This window comes from Leguminivora glycinivorella, chromosome Z (assembly GCF_023078275.1).
Source record: "Leguminivora glycinivorella isolate SPB_JAAS2020 chromosome Z, LegGlyc_1.1, whole genome shotgun sequence".
NCBI lineage: Eukaryota > Metazoa > Arthropoda > Insecta > Lepidoptera > Tortricidae > Leguminivora > Leguminivora glycinivorella.
In genome coordinates this window covers 52376546-52389031 of record NC_062998.1, presented here as the reverse complement: position 1 = coordinate 52389031, position 12486 = coordinate 52376546, and the positions used below count along the sequence as shown (strand labels likewise).

The 12486-nt window shown below is 38.5% G+C and overlaps 1 protein-coding gene across 1 annotated transcript in view; it reads left to right on the top strand.

Annotated features, from left to right (window-relative positions):
• The window catches only part of LOC125240517 (adenylate cyclase type 6-like), a 406177-nt gene that overhangs the window by 213046 nt on the left and 180645 nt on the right, over positions 1 to 12486 (top strand). The gene's annotated exons all lie outside the window — the stretch shown is intronic.

Below are 12486 nucleotides of genomic sequence, written 5' to 3'. Positions count from 1 at the left end.
GCCTTTTGGTCTAGGATATCAAACTCGAGATTATGCAACTTAAATGAGAGTTCAGAATACAACACTTTAAGATGCAGTTTCAAATTATCTCTAACCGAAAACCAATGGCGAGATTCTTCGTTCAACCAAATTCTCTGAGCTCTACTAACAGCCAACTTAGCAGCCCTCGAATTGCTACTACAACGCAACTGGATGTAATTAGGCACAACGTTCAAACGCTTGCACTGTTGATTAAACCACACATTCTGGACAGCTGCACGATGTTGTTTGGTTAGTTTGACATAAAGTCGTGCCTGTTCGGCCACGCTAGCCGTTTTCAAATAATCGATGGAATCAGGCGTTACTTTGCGGAAATCCATGTTAATCGTAAACTAGAACTTTCCTTTGCTAATCCGCGAATAGATAACGTGCAAGTCAATCAGTGCTAACCTGTTATAATTACTTGCGTATTTTTTTTACATGCAATTAATTTTCCCACCCTCCCACCGCAAAAATAAAAATAAATACGCAAATAAATATAACAACCCACCACCAAAAATACAAAACTCGACACGTGTTTCGCCTCTCTACGAGGCATCCTCAGGAGCTGATGTTGACGGTCCGAAGTCCCGCAACTGACTGATCGTCCCCAGAATGGTCGGCCATATTTATACTTTGTCCACCCCCCCTACCAAGCAAGTTAGATGGAAAAATTCGTAATAACGGCGATGACGCAACATTCAACTGCTCATTAAGGATTAACCCCCTATTGTTGTACCTAATTATCTCCAACTGTTCCAGAACCCCCAAACGCAGCCCTTTCTCACATACATGTAAAACATCAAAAGTATGATTCTCTGATACAGTATGGTCACTCTCTATCAAATGCTTTGCAAAATTGGATCTCTCTGGATGGTTGTGCCTGTATGATGCCATATGCTCCTTATACCTAGTAGTGAAATTGCGGCCCGTTTGGCCCACGTACACTTTGTTACAAACATCACAGCTCAACTTATAAACCCCAGATTTTTTCCCTTTCTCGATCCTATCTTTGCCGTTACAAAGCTTGGAGTGCAAAGTGTTATTTGTCCTAAAGGCCACAGGAATGCCGTTTGACTTCAAAATCTTATAAATGTCCTCTGACACTTTGCCAACATAAGTAATGCTCGCTTGACACCTCTTAACCGGTTCAGTAGGACGTGCCGCATACAACATATTGTTAACCATAACCATTCGCTTCTTTCTGATGATGCCATCAACGATTGATTTATCATAACCGTTCGAAACTGCCAAGTGGTAAATATTGTCCAATTCGGCTCGATAGTGTTCTTCAGAAAGAGGCACAGACAACATCCTATGCACATAACAGTGAAAAGCGGCCAACCTATGCTGCCAAGGGTGTGTAGAAGAAGCTGGTATAACTGTATCAGTATGTGTAGGCTTGCGGTAAATTTGAAATTGATGGCTATTATTAACACGTTCGCGGACGCTCAGTCACCCCTCTGGGACACCAATATTTTGTATGGGAATTTTTCGACTGCTATAGCATACCTGTCCTTAGACAGCTTATATTAGGGTTATTATGTGACGAGGAACGCTATAGCATTCGGATGCTATAGCATACCTGACAAAATACAGAGTTAAAATGTGATCTTATGTGACACCGTATGCTATAGCATACGATGCTATAGCATACCGTGACACAATACTGAGTCAAAATGTGATCTTATATGACACCGTATGCTATAGCATACGATCCATAGATGGTGATACAGCAGATTTATTCTGTAGAATCATATCAAATAAAACATTTAGGGCCGGTTGCATCAAACCGTCTGTCGCCGTTAAAGCGTTCGTTAAATTTTATTGTATGGGAAGTTCCATAGTCGTCTGTTGCGTGACGATGATGTGTCTGTAAAATGTGGTTGATACAACTGGCCCTTAGTGTTTCTGGCTGCGGGGATGATGCCCACAAATAAAAGTATAAAGCTTGTTCACGAATACAGAGTTTTTTGGTACAAGAAGAATTGTCTAAATGTGTATCTCCTACAGACTCTTTTGGAGTACCTAACTTTCATCAGAACTGTAGTCACCCGTTTCGTCATTGAGACTAGAATAATGTTTGTTCAAACCTGCTGTTGTATAGGTGCTAAAGGCCTTCATTTGGTGTGATGATTTCTGGGTAGAACTTATCCACTACCTCTCACTACGCGATGATTCGCCCAGCTTTATATGCTATTTTACAAGCATCTAAACCAAGTTCAAGTAGTTAAACACCAACAAAATTCACTCAAAAAGATATAATTTAACGTAAACAGTCAGTATCAACCAGAAATAGGGTTTATTCACAATTATATGAGCAAAACAATGACTAAGTACGAAGGAAATTACTCAAATAATAGGTGTAAACATGCTTCGGTTTTCTTAATTTATCGTAACCAAAATCACGGTATATTATTATAAAACGACAGTGGACATGTTTGTTAACAAAACCGTAACACAAAAATATATATAAACTGTAAAAATAATTACTTATGATTTTTTAAACAATCCGTAAAATTGCGTTTGCGCTCGAAATTTGGCCACATTTCACGGGCCAACTCCCGGTGACACTCGCGGGGCTACTGCGCAAATTTCCATACAAAGAGGTATTCTATAGCATACGCGTCACAAAAAGGTGAACTCGATCTGTGACACCACAGCATATTTTTTAACTGCGATAAAACTATGTAATGTTGCAGTATGCATACTATGATTCTAGTGAATGGTAGAGGAAATGTTGGTGAATAATATTATACTGTGAACAAGAAGATTACTAAGCAAACAGACGCAGAAATTCAAACCAAATAACGTATTCTATAGCATACGCGTCACCAGAAGGAGTACAAAAACGTATGCTATAGAATACGCGTCCGCGAACGTGTTAACTCTAGTAATGGTCAAATCTAGAAAATTCAATGACTTGTCTTGCTCTAGTTCCTTCTTGAACTTGATCTTTGGATGTTTACTATTAAGCCCAGTAACAAATTCATCCAACAGGTCCATACTCCCCGTCCAACAAATAATCAAATCATCTACGTATCTGAAGTAATACAATATATTATCATTCCCTGCAATATGCTGGTTCTCACGTCCCACTGAACCGGTTAAGAGGTGTCAAGCGAGCATTACTTATGTTGGCAAAGTGTCAGAGGACATTTATAAGATTTTGAAGTCAAACGGCATTCCTGTGGCCTTTAGGACAAATAACACTTTGCACTCCAAGCTTTGTAACGGCAAAGATAGGATCGAGAAAGGGAAAAAATCTGGGGTTTATAAGTTGAGCTGTGATGTTTGTAACAAAGTGTACGTGGGCCAAACGGGCCGCAATTTCACTACTAGGTATAAGGAGCATATGGCATCATACAGGCACAACCATCCAGAGAGATCCAATTTTGCAAAGCATTTGATAGAGAGTGACCATACTGTATCAGAGAATCATACTTTTGATGTTTTACATGTATGTGAGAAAGGGCTGCGTTTGGGGGTTCTGGAACAGTTGGAGATAATTAGGTACAACAATAGGGGGTTAATCCTTAATGAGCAGTTGAATGTTGCGTCATCGCCGTTATTACGAATTTTTCCATCTAACTTGCTTGGTAGGGGGGGTGGACAAAGTATAAATATGGCCGACCATTCTGGGGACGATCAGTCAGTTGCGGGACTTCGGACCGTCAACATCAGCTCCTGAGGATGCCTCGTAGAGAGGCGAAACACGTGTCGAGTTTTGTATTTTTGGTGGTGGGTTGTTATATTTATTTTCGTATTTATTTTTATTTTTGCGGTGGGAGGGTGAGAAAATTAATTGCATGTAAAAAAAATACGCAAGTAATTATAACAGGTTAGCACTGATTGACTTGCACGTTATCTATTCGCGGATTAGCAAAGGAAAGTTCTAGTTTACGATTAACATGGATTTCCGCAAAGTAACGCCTGATTCCATCGATTATTTGAAAACGGCTAGCGTGGCCGAACAGGCACGACTTTATGTCAAACTAACCAAACAACATCGTGCAGCTGTCCAGAATGTGTGGTTTAATCAACAGTGCAAGCGTTTGAACGTTGTGCCTAATTACATCCAGTTGCGTTGTAGTAGCAATTCGAGGGCTGCTAAGTTGGCTGTTAGTAGAGCTCAGAGAATTTGGTTGAACGAAGAATCTCGCCATTGGTTTTCGGTTAGAGATAATTTGAAACTGCATCTTAAAGTGTTGTATTCTGAACTCTCATTTAAGTTGCATAATCTCGAGTTTGATATCCTAGACCAAAAGGCGAGATACTTTGCTTCTGAACTTGCACATGAGATGTATACTACTCAGCTAAACAAATTGCGTAGGTTAACGGAGTCGAGTTCGAGTTCGTTTTTGAGGGGAGGGAAACGGAACCAACACCTCACCATGACTTCCATCCTCGTGTGAAAAATTTAACTGATGTGGAGTTTTCGGAGAATGAAGTAGAGCTTTTAGGAAAAGGGTTGAAATATAATTTCCAGCCAAAAATAACTCAGGGGACGTTAGAGAATTTGGCTGTGGATTCAGAGGTAGCGATAGTGCGGGGCCGTGGTGATTTAGATACCAAGACCATGGTGGCCAATGTTATTAAGAGTATTGTTCCGGCACAGGGTGGTGGATTTAGTTCTGATGGTTTGGCACTGAGAACTATTCAGCAGAAAGTGCGAGAAAATGATTTGGTAGTTTCGAAAGCAGACAAAGGAAATTGCATTGTTATTATGGAGAAAGGAAGTTATAATCAGAAAGTTCTTGATCTGATTCAAGGTGATGGCTTTTCGAGTTTGCAGAGAGACCCAACTCCAGGATTCCAGAAAGATCTGAGACAGGCAATTAAGAACTCTATGTTTGTTTTTGAAACTGAACATCAGAAGAGCATGGTTGTGCCAATGAATCCACGAGCTCCTATTCTTTATGGGCTACCTAAGATTCATAAGGATAACATTCCAGTTCGTCCAGTGGTCTCATATTTGGGTGCACCAACTTATAATCTAGCTAAGAGGTTGAATCACATTATTAGAGAAAAGTCTCAGTTCCGGCCGAAGTTTTGTTTGAGGAATAGTTTGCAGTTAATAGAAAAGATCAAAGATATTATTATTCCAGATAATGCTGTCTTGCTTTCGTTGGATGTAGATAGTTTGTTTACGAATGTGCCGTATGGGGAGACTTTGGATATTCTAAGGGACCTTTTTGAAAAGCAACGTTTACATCCAGGGAGGTAGATGAGTTGATAGATCTAACTGCTATATGTATGAAACATAATTATTTTAGATTCGGGGGACAGTATTATTTGCAAAGTGATGGTTTAGCCATGGGTTCTCCACTGAGTCCTTTAATGGCGGATATCTTTATGGACCACTTTGAGAACCAGCATATTGCAGGGAATGATAATATATTGTATTACTTCAGATACGTAGATGATTTGATTATTTGTTGGACGGGGAGTATGGACCTGTTGGATGAATTTGTTACTGGGCTTAATAGTAAACATCCAAAGATCAAGTTCAAGAAGGAACTAGAGCAAGACAAGTCATTGAATTTTCTAGATTTGACCATTACTAGAGTTAATAATAGCCATCAATTTCAAATTTACCGCAAGCCTACACATACTGATACAGTTATACCAGCTTCTTCTACACACCCTTGGCAGCATAGGTTGGCCGCTTTTCACTGTTATGTGCATAGGATGTTGTCTGTGCCTCTTTCTGAAGAACACTATCGAGCCGAATTGGACAATATTTACCACTTGGCAGTTTCGAACGGTTATGATAAATCAATCGTTGATGGCATCATCAGAAAGAAGCGAATGGTTATGGTTAACAATATGTTGTATGCGGCACGTCCTACTGAACCGGTTAAGAGGTGTCAAGCGAGCATTACTTATGTTGGCAAAGTGTCAGAGGACATTTATAAGATTTTGAAGTCAAACGGCATTCCTGTGGCCTTTAGGACAAATAACACTTTGCACTCCAAGCTTTGTAACGGCAAAGATAGGATCGAGAAAGGGAAAAAATCTGGGGTTTATAAGTTGAGCTGTGATGTTTGTAACAAAGTGTACGTGGGCCAAACGGGCCGCAATTTCACTACTAGGTATAAGGAGCATATGGCATCATACAGGCACAACCATCCAGAGAGATCCAATTTTGCAAAGCATTTGATAGAGAGTGACCATACTGTATCAGAGAATCATACTTTTGATGTTTTACATGTATGTGAGAAAGGGCTGCATTTGGGGGTTCTGGAACAGTTGGAGATAATTAGGTACAACAATAGGGGTTAATCCTTAATGAGCAGTTGAATGTTGCGTCATCGCCGTTATTACGAATTTTTCCATCTAACTTGCTTGGTAGGGGGGTGGACAAAGTATAAATATGGCCGACCATTCTGGGGACGATCAGTCAGTTGCGGGACTTCGGACCGTCAACATCAGCTCCTGAGGATGCCTCGTAGAGAGGCGAAACACGTGTCGAGTTTTGTATTTTTGGTGGTGGGTTGTTATATTTATTTGCGTATTTATTTTTATTTTTGCGGTGGGAGGGTGGGAAAATTAATTGCATGTAAAAAAAAAAATACGCAAGTAATTATAACAGGTTAGCACTGATTGACTTGCACGTTATCTATTCGCGGATTAGCAAAGGAAAGTTCTAGTTTACGATTAACATGGATTTCCGCAAAGTAACGCCTGATTCCATCGATTATGTGATCCAAATGTACAAACTTTTCGGTAATTGCTGAGGAGCACTATAAATAAGAATGGATTTTTCTAATTTCACCTCCTAAGGGGGGGTTGTATGGAAAAACAAGTTTACGTACGCGGGTGAAGCCGCGGTTAAAAGCTAGTTTGGGAATAAAGCGCAGAGTTCAACAAGTATTGTGATACTTATTTTAAAAATTATAAGCCTTTTTCAATAATCACACCGGTTCCGTTTGTCTAATTGTTGAGTAAATCGTTTGATCCATCAGCTCCGAATCTGTACGTAACATAATTAGTTGATTACCCCCGTGGGGGGTAAAACGGATGTCCCGTGGGGATAATGGGAACGGCAAGTTGTAATAGATTTGCGAAATTGCCAATATTGCCAAATTGTTTTTATTAGTGTTATTAAAATCAATATTATATGTAATCAATTTATGATCTATTCGGTGATTAATTTATTATTAAGAAATTATCTGATATTCGTTCCTATACCTACCATATCTCACTACCTAAAGGTTGTCTGGAAGATATCACTTTTTAGCGGTAAGACCTCTTGTTTTACCTCTTTAAGTTGCTGTGTATACTTACCATGTTGTTTCCTGTATTGAGATACGCAATAAAGAGTACCTATTTGTATTGTATTGTATCTTCTTAACAGAGAATCAAAGCACATTTTATTTGATTACCTATACATATACGGAATTACGTACGGATTACGGACATGATGAGAATCTCGTGAAAGCCGAGAAGGACAAGTCCAGTAAGTACCTAGACTTGGCTTACGAGATAACCGCCATGTGGAATGTTGATTCGACGATCATTGTCCCGATAGTCGTTTCAGCGAACTGTCTCATAGCGAAGAGTCTCGACCAACATCTCGAGAGACTCTCGCTAGGTGGTTGACTCAAGGGCCAGATGCAGAAGGCGGTGATCTTGGACACTGCGCGGATAGTCCGACGGTTCCTCTCTCTGTGGCCCTAACCACCGGCAGCTTGGGCCCTGCCCCGCTGCTGGCGGCACCCTAGGTTAGGTTTTTTATAATGTGTTTATATGTTTTTTATATTGTTTTGTATGTGTTTTTGTATTTTACTTTTATATTCATATTATAAACAGCCTAACTTAAGAGGAAAGATGAATAATAATATTCTGACAGAAGATTTCCTTAAGATAATTAATACAACACCTCTAGCCCTAACTCATATATGAACGAAAATGTGTCAACGTATTCACCCGTGTTGATAATAATTAGGTGTCTCCTAATTAATTCACGTGTTTCACGTGTTTACCGAGTCATTTTCCTTATTAACGTGTAGAGGAAATGTTTATACACCAGCTTTTGCCCGCGGCTTCGCTCGCGTTAAATTCGAAAATTGCGGAATGATCCATACAAACTTCATGAGCTTCATGAACATGAACGCGATAAAACTAAGAAGTTATAAAGGCCGTACTACACTTATTGAGCCGTGTTTACTGTAAAGAACCTTCCCTTCCAGTTAACGGAAATCAAAACATGTTGCATACTTACTTTTTAAACGTCTTTTATTACCCTATACAGGATATTAAAAAGTGGTCGAATTTTTTATAAGTGCTATATTGCTAGAACTTCAACTAAGCCTCGGGGCTTTTATCTAGCTTTTATCAAGCTTTATCAGTTCTCTCGGCTTTACTATTAAACCAGAATTAATTAAGTCTTGCATCCACGCGGCTAACGGGGCGGTACAACAGTACGTAGCCAAATGCTTCATGCACCAACTCACAATAATAGATGGTCATGCATTGCGGATTTGCCTGACAGATGTGTCTGGCGCGTGGCGGACACATCTGTCCATGAGTGGTGAGAAACAAACACATACTTGTCCTTGTACCTTTTTGACGGACAAATCCTATGGCTAGCTAATATCTTCGTAGTTACACATCTATCGTTGTCGCTTTTCCGTATCGGCGCGACAGAGTCAGACTGCGTCACAATCGGCGTCTAGCGTCAACGATTTTCATTCGGCTAAGCCGGCAGGCCTGTGCTCGGTTAGACTGGTAAGGAGCGTTGATTAAGCCGAAAGGTATTCGCTTAAATTGGAGTGAGTCATATGAAATTAAAATGCTGTTTTTTTTCTGACGTTTATACTCATGGTATTTTTTTACTAAATGCATACATGTCATATACTAAATCAATGACAAAACCTTTGAGAAATGGCTGGACGACACTTATGACACATCTCGGACACTGGCGATCAAATATATCAAATACACGATTATCGTATTATAAGAGTACTATTATAGTACTCTTATTTATACTGTGATTATGATGTTGCTAGTTTTTGATTTCTACTCCTTTTGCCAAGCCGTAAATAGTGTAAATCAATGACATTGCAAATAATCGTACCAATGAGTTTTTCGGAACTTATGTGCGTAATGTCATTTGATATTTGGCAGTCGCTTTTCGGTGAAGGAAAACATCGTGAGGAATCCGGAATAATTCCAATAAGGTCTAGTTACCCGTCGGGTTGGAAGGTCAGATGGCAGTCGCTTTAGTAAATCTAGCGTCAACGTTAAATCTTGCGATTAGTTGTCAAAAGCGGACCCCAGGCCAGGAATCGGATACCGGTATTTTCAACCAAACCGGTTTTGGCTCTAGACGTCAAACCGAAAAAATAGTGTTCTTGTTTTCGGTTACCGGTTTTTAACCGGTTAATATGAGAGAACTGTTCTTCAGCAGATCTGTTTCTGTTGAACGAAATTAACCGGTTTCTACGTCAGAGATGTCAACGTCAGAGATACATCGAAAATTTAATGTTGTTACACTGTGTAATGTGATTCCTAGTAGTTTTAAGCAGATTATGTGACAAGTAAAACATTTACTACAAAAAATTAACATTTACTTTTTTATGTGAAAATACATTCAAAAAGAGTAAAAAAACACAAAAAAATAAAAAAGTCATAGAATATTTTTTGTTTTTACATCAAAAATGCATGTGGTTAAAATTTTCGGGTTATTCAGGCCTACGGTGTTTATTTTCTTTTCTTGTACAATAAAATATGTTTTTTTTTTCATAATTTCGAGTTAAAATGTAATAAATGAATATAACCTCTTTCTACCGAAGTCTCTGGCTAAAGGTATCACTTATTGCATTTAATGAGGAGGCACACTCAAAAGTTATGACAGATGGCGCCGTCCCGTCCTTCCATTGCACAGATGAAGAATTTCATACGTGAGAGAGAAGATGATATTTGTTTTCTCTCTCTCACATATGAATGACAGTGACATGGTTAACTTTTAGTAATTACAAAACGTTATTGTAGATTACCGGTTAATGACAGAACAGAAATTTGAACTGTTTACGAACAAGATAGCCGTTGACGAATGTCGGGATAACGCTAGGAGGATAATGATTATTGATGATGGTTGCAAACAGTTGTATAATTATAATGTCTTTTAAAATGCGAATACCTTTTCAATAGGGATGACGACTACGAAAAAAATGGCATTCTGTTTAGTCCGTCAGTTAGATCGTCCAAAAATACTGAACACATATTTTTGGCTATTTCTAATTAATGAAAAAATACAAAGATATAGAGCAGCAAAGTTCCAGAGTCGAGAAAAATGGTACCTAGGCGTGCGTCACGTGAAACTTCAACGCACTGTACTGTCGTCATTTTTCGTTTACGAAAAAAAGAAAAAATACGTGTCTAAAATTCTTTGATAATCTAACTGACGGACTAATTAGTTTTTCTTAGTCGTCTCGCCTATATTACCCTATATCTACAACTTTTCGGAATAGGTAAATTAAATTACTTAGCACGTAATTTCTTCATGACCCCTGCTTATTTTGTCTCATAAACAAATTAACGATTTAAGCTGTTTTTCCTGGTTTTTTGTTAAGGATTTTTCACTGACATGATTTCAATAGGCAACTTGACTGTAGGTACTTAAGTAAAGTAAAAGCAGAAAACGAAGACCTTCCAAAAGCTATATTTCCGAGCTCAAAACGCAACTTCAAATCAAGAGTGAATCTGACCTTCCATCAACGTCCCGAAGGTAAGCCCATTTATAATAAAAAAAAAAAAAAAAAAAAAAAAAAAAAAAAAAAGGCTAAACTGGACACCGAAAAGCGATTGGCACATATCAAATACCATTTCGCACATAAATTTCGAAAAACTCATTGGTGCGAGCCGTGGTTCGAACCCGCGACCTCCAGAACGAAAGTCGCGCGTACTTACGCTGGGCTACCAGCGCTTCCATTTAATACAATTTCAAATTTGTTGACGTAATCGGTTGGGAGTCGACGACTGGCGTACGTAACGCCGTGTCTTGCGTGGGGACGGTCGCGCGATCGTCGCCGTCGCGTCTCATACTTCCATATCTGATTTCGTATGCAAACGACCATCGTACGATTCACGTAATGAAAAACGTCGTACGATTCACGTGCGAAGAGAGCATTCGTAACTCGTATCGATTTAAAACATTTTCTTCGGTCGTGTTTTAAGTTATCGCCACTCGTTTCGAACTTCCTTTTTTACGCACTTGTATCGTAATGTACTTTAGTCTAATGCCCTTTAATCGCACGCATTGAACTCTAAAATAACCCTGTCAAATACAAATGTTCCCTATTACCTTAAAAGTGTAATCTCAGCAGTTTTCGTCTGTCCACGAACCCTTGGCCCAGATATTAAGTCAAGTTTAGGTCAATCGATATTATATCGAAAGGCCAGCCCATTATAGATACCTTTGGTTTAATTTTGGATCTCATTGTATGTAGATTATTGTAGATCCCATTATATGTATTTGTTTTGGCTTGTGGATGTCATATGTGTTTATACACCGTGTTTTTTTTTGTTTTCCATTAAATTCGACACGTCGTTAGGTTCATTATCAGGAACCACTCTGTATATCGCTTTTTGTTAAATACGAAAAAAAATTTTTTTCGTTTCCATACATAGTAAATGTATTAATTAGTGCGTAATCATAACATTAAAGTCATCGTTAAGTGTTTGACGGCACATGTCGAAACTAATAACATTAGGAAGTGGTAATTTAAGGGATGCCACACACGTGTTCAGTAATTATTTTTATTTTTTTAATAACTCGATAACCCATAACCGTAAGAGTTAAGATGCTAGTTTCTTAAAGAAATTAATTGTAATTGATCTAAAGAAGTTTTCCTTAAAGTTAACGGAATTCAATAAAAACAGGTTGTATAGAAAATCGAAATCAAACATTATTCTGCAAAATATTTAATCAATGTACGGTTGTATCTGATCTCATCAGTATGTTGCGTCTGATCTCATTTATATAAAAAAAACTGAAGTGTTTCCTAACCCAGAAAGCATTTTATTCGATTAAAGAATTCATGGAAGGGTAGTTCCTATTGTTATCTTACATTACCCTGACGTATTGGAATGGACGGTATACAGAGTGGGGCCTGTAACCAAGGTGAAGAATTGAACTGTAGGCTATTCTCCTTATACTGATCAACATTTGTTCGGCGACTTTTAAAAATAACTTGTATTTTGATTTTTATTACCCTTGAAAGTTGAAAGTTTTTTCTAAGAGGTAATGTATTGCGAATTCTGTTAAGTCTAAAGTGTGACAGACAACGTCAATGACAACAATAATGGCGTACATTGAAGCTAATATTTATTTTGTATGAAAAATTAAAAATTTAAAGACTTCATAATTTTTAAAAGTCACTGAACAAATGTTGATCAGTATAAGGAGAAAAGCCTACAGTTCAATTCTTCACCTTGGTTACAGGCCCCACTCTGTATAGC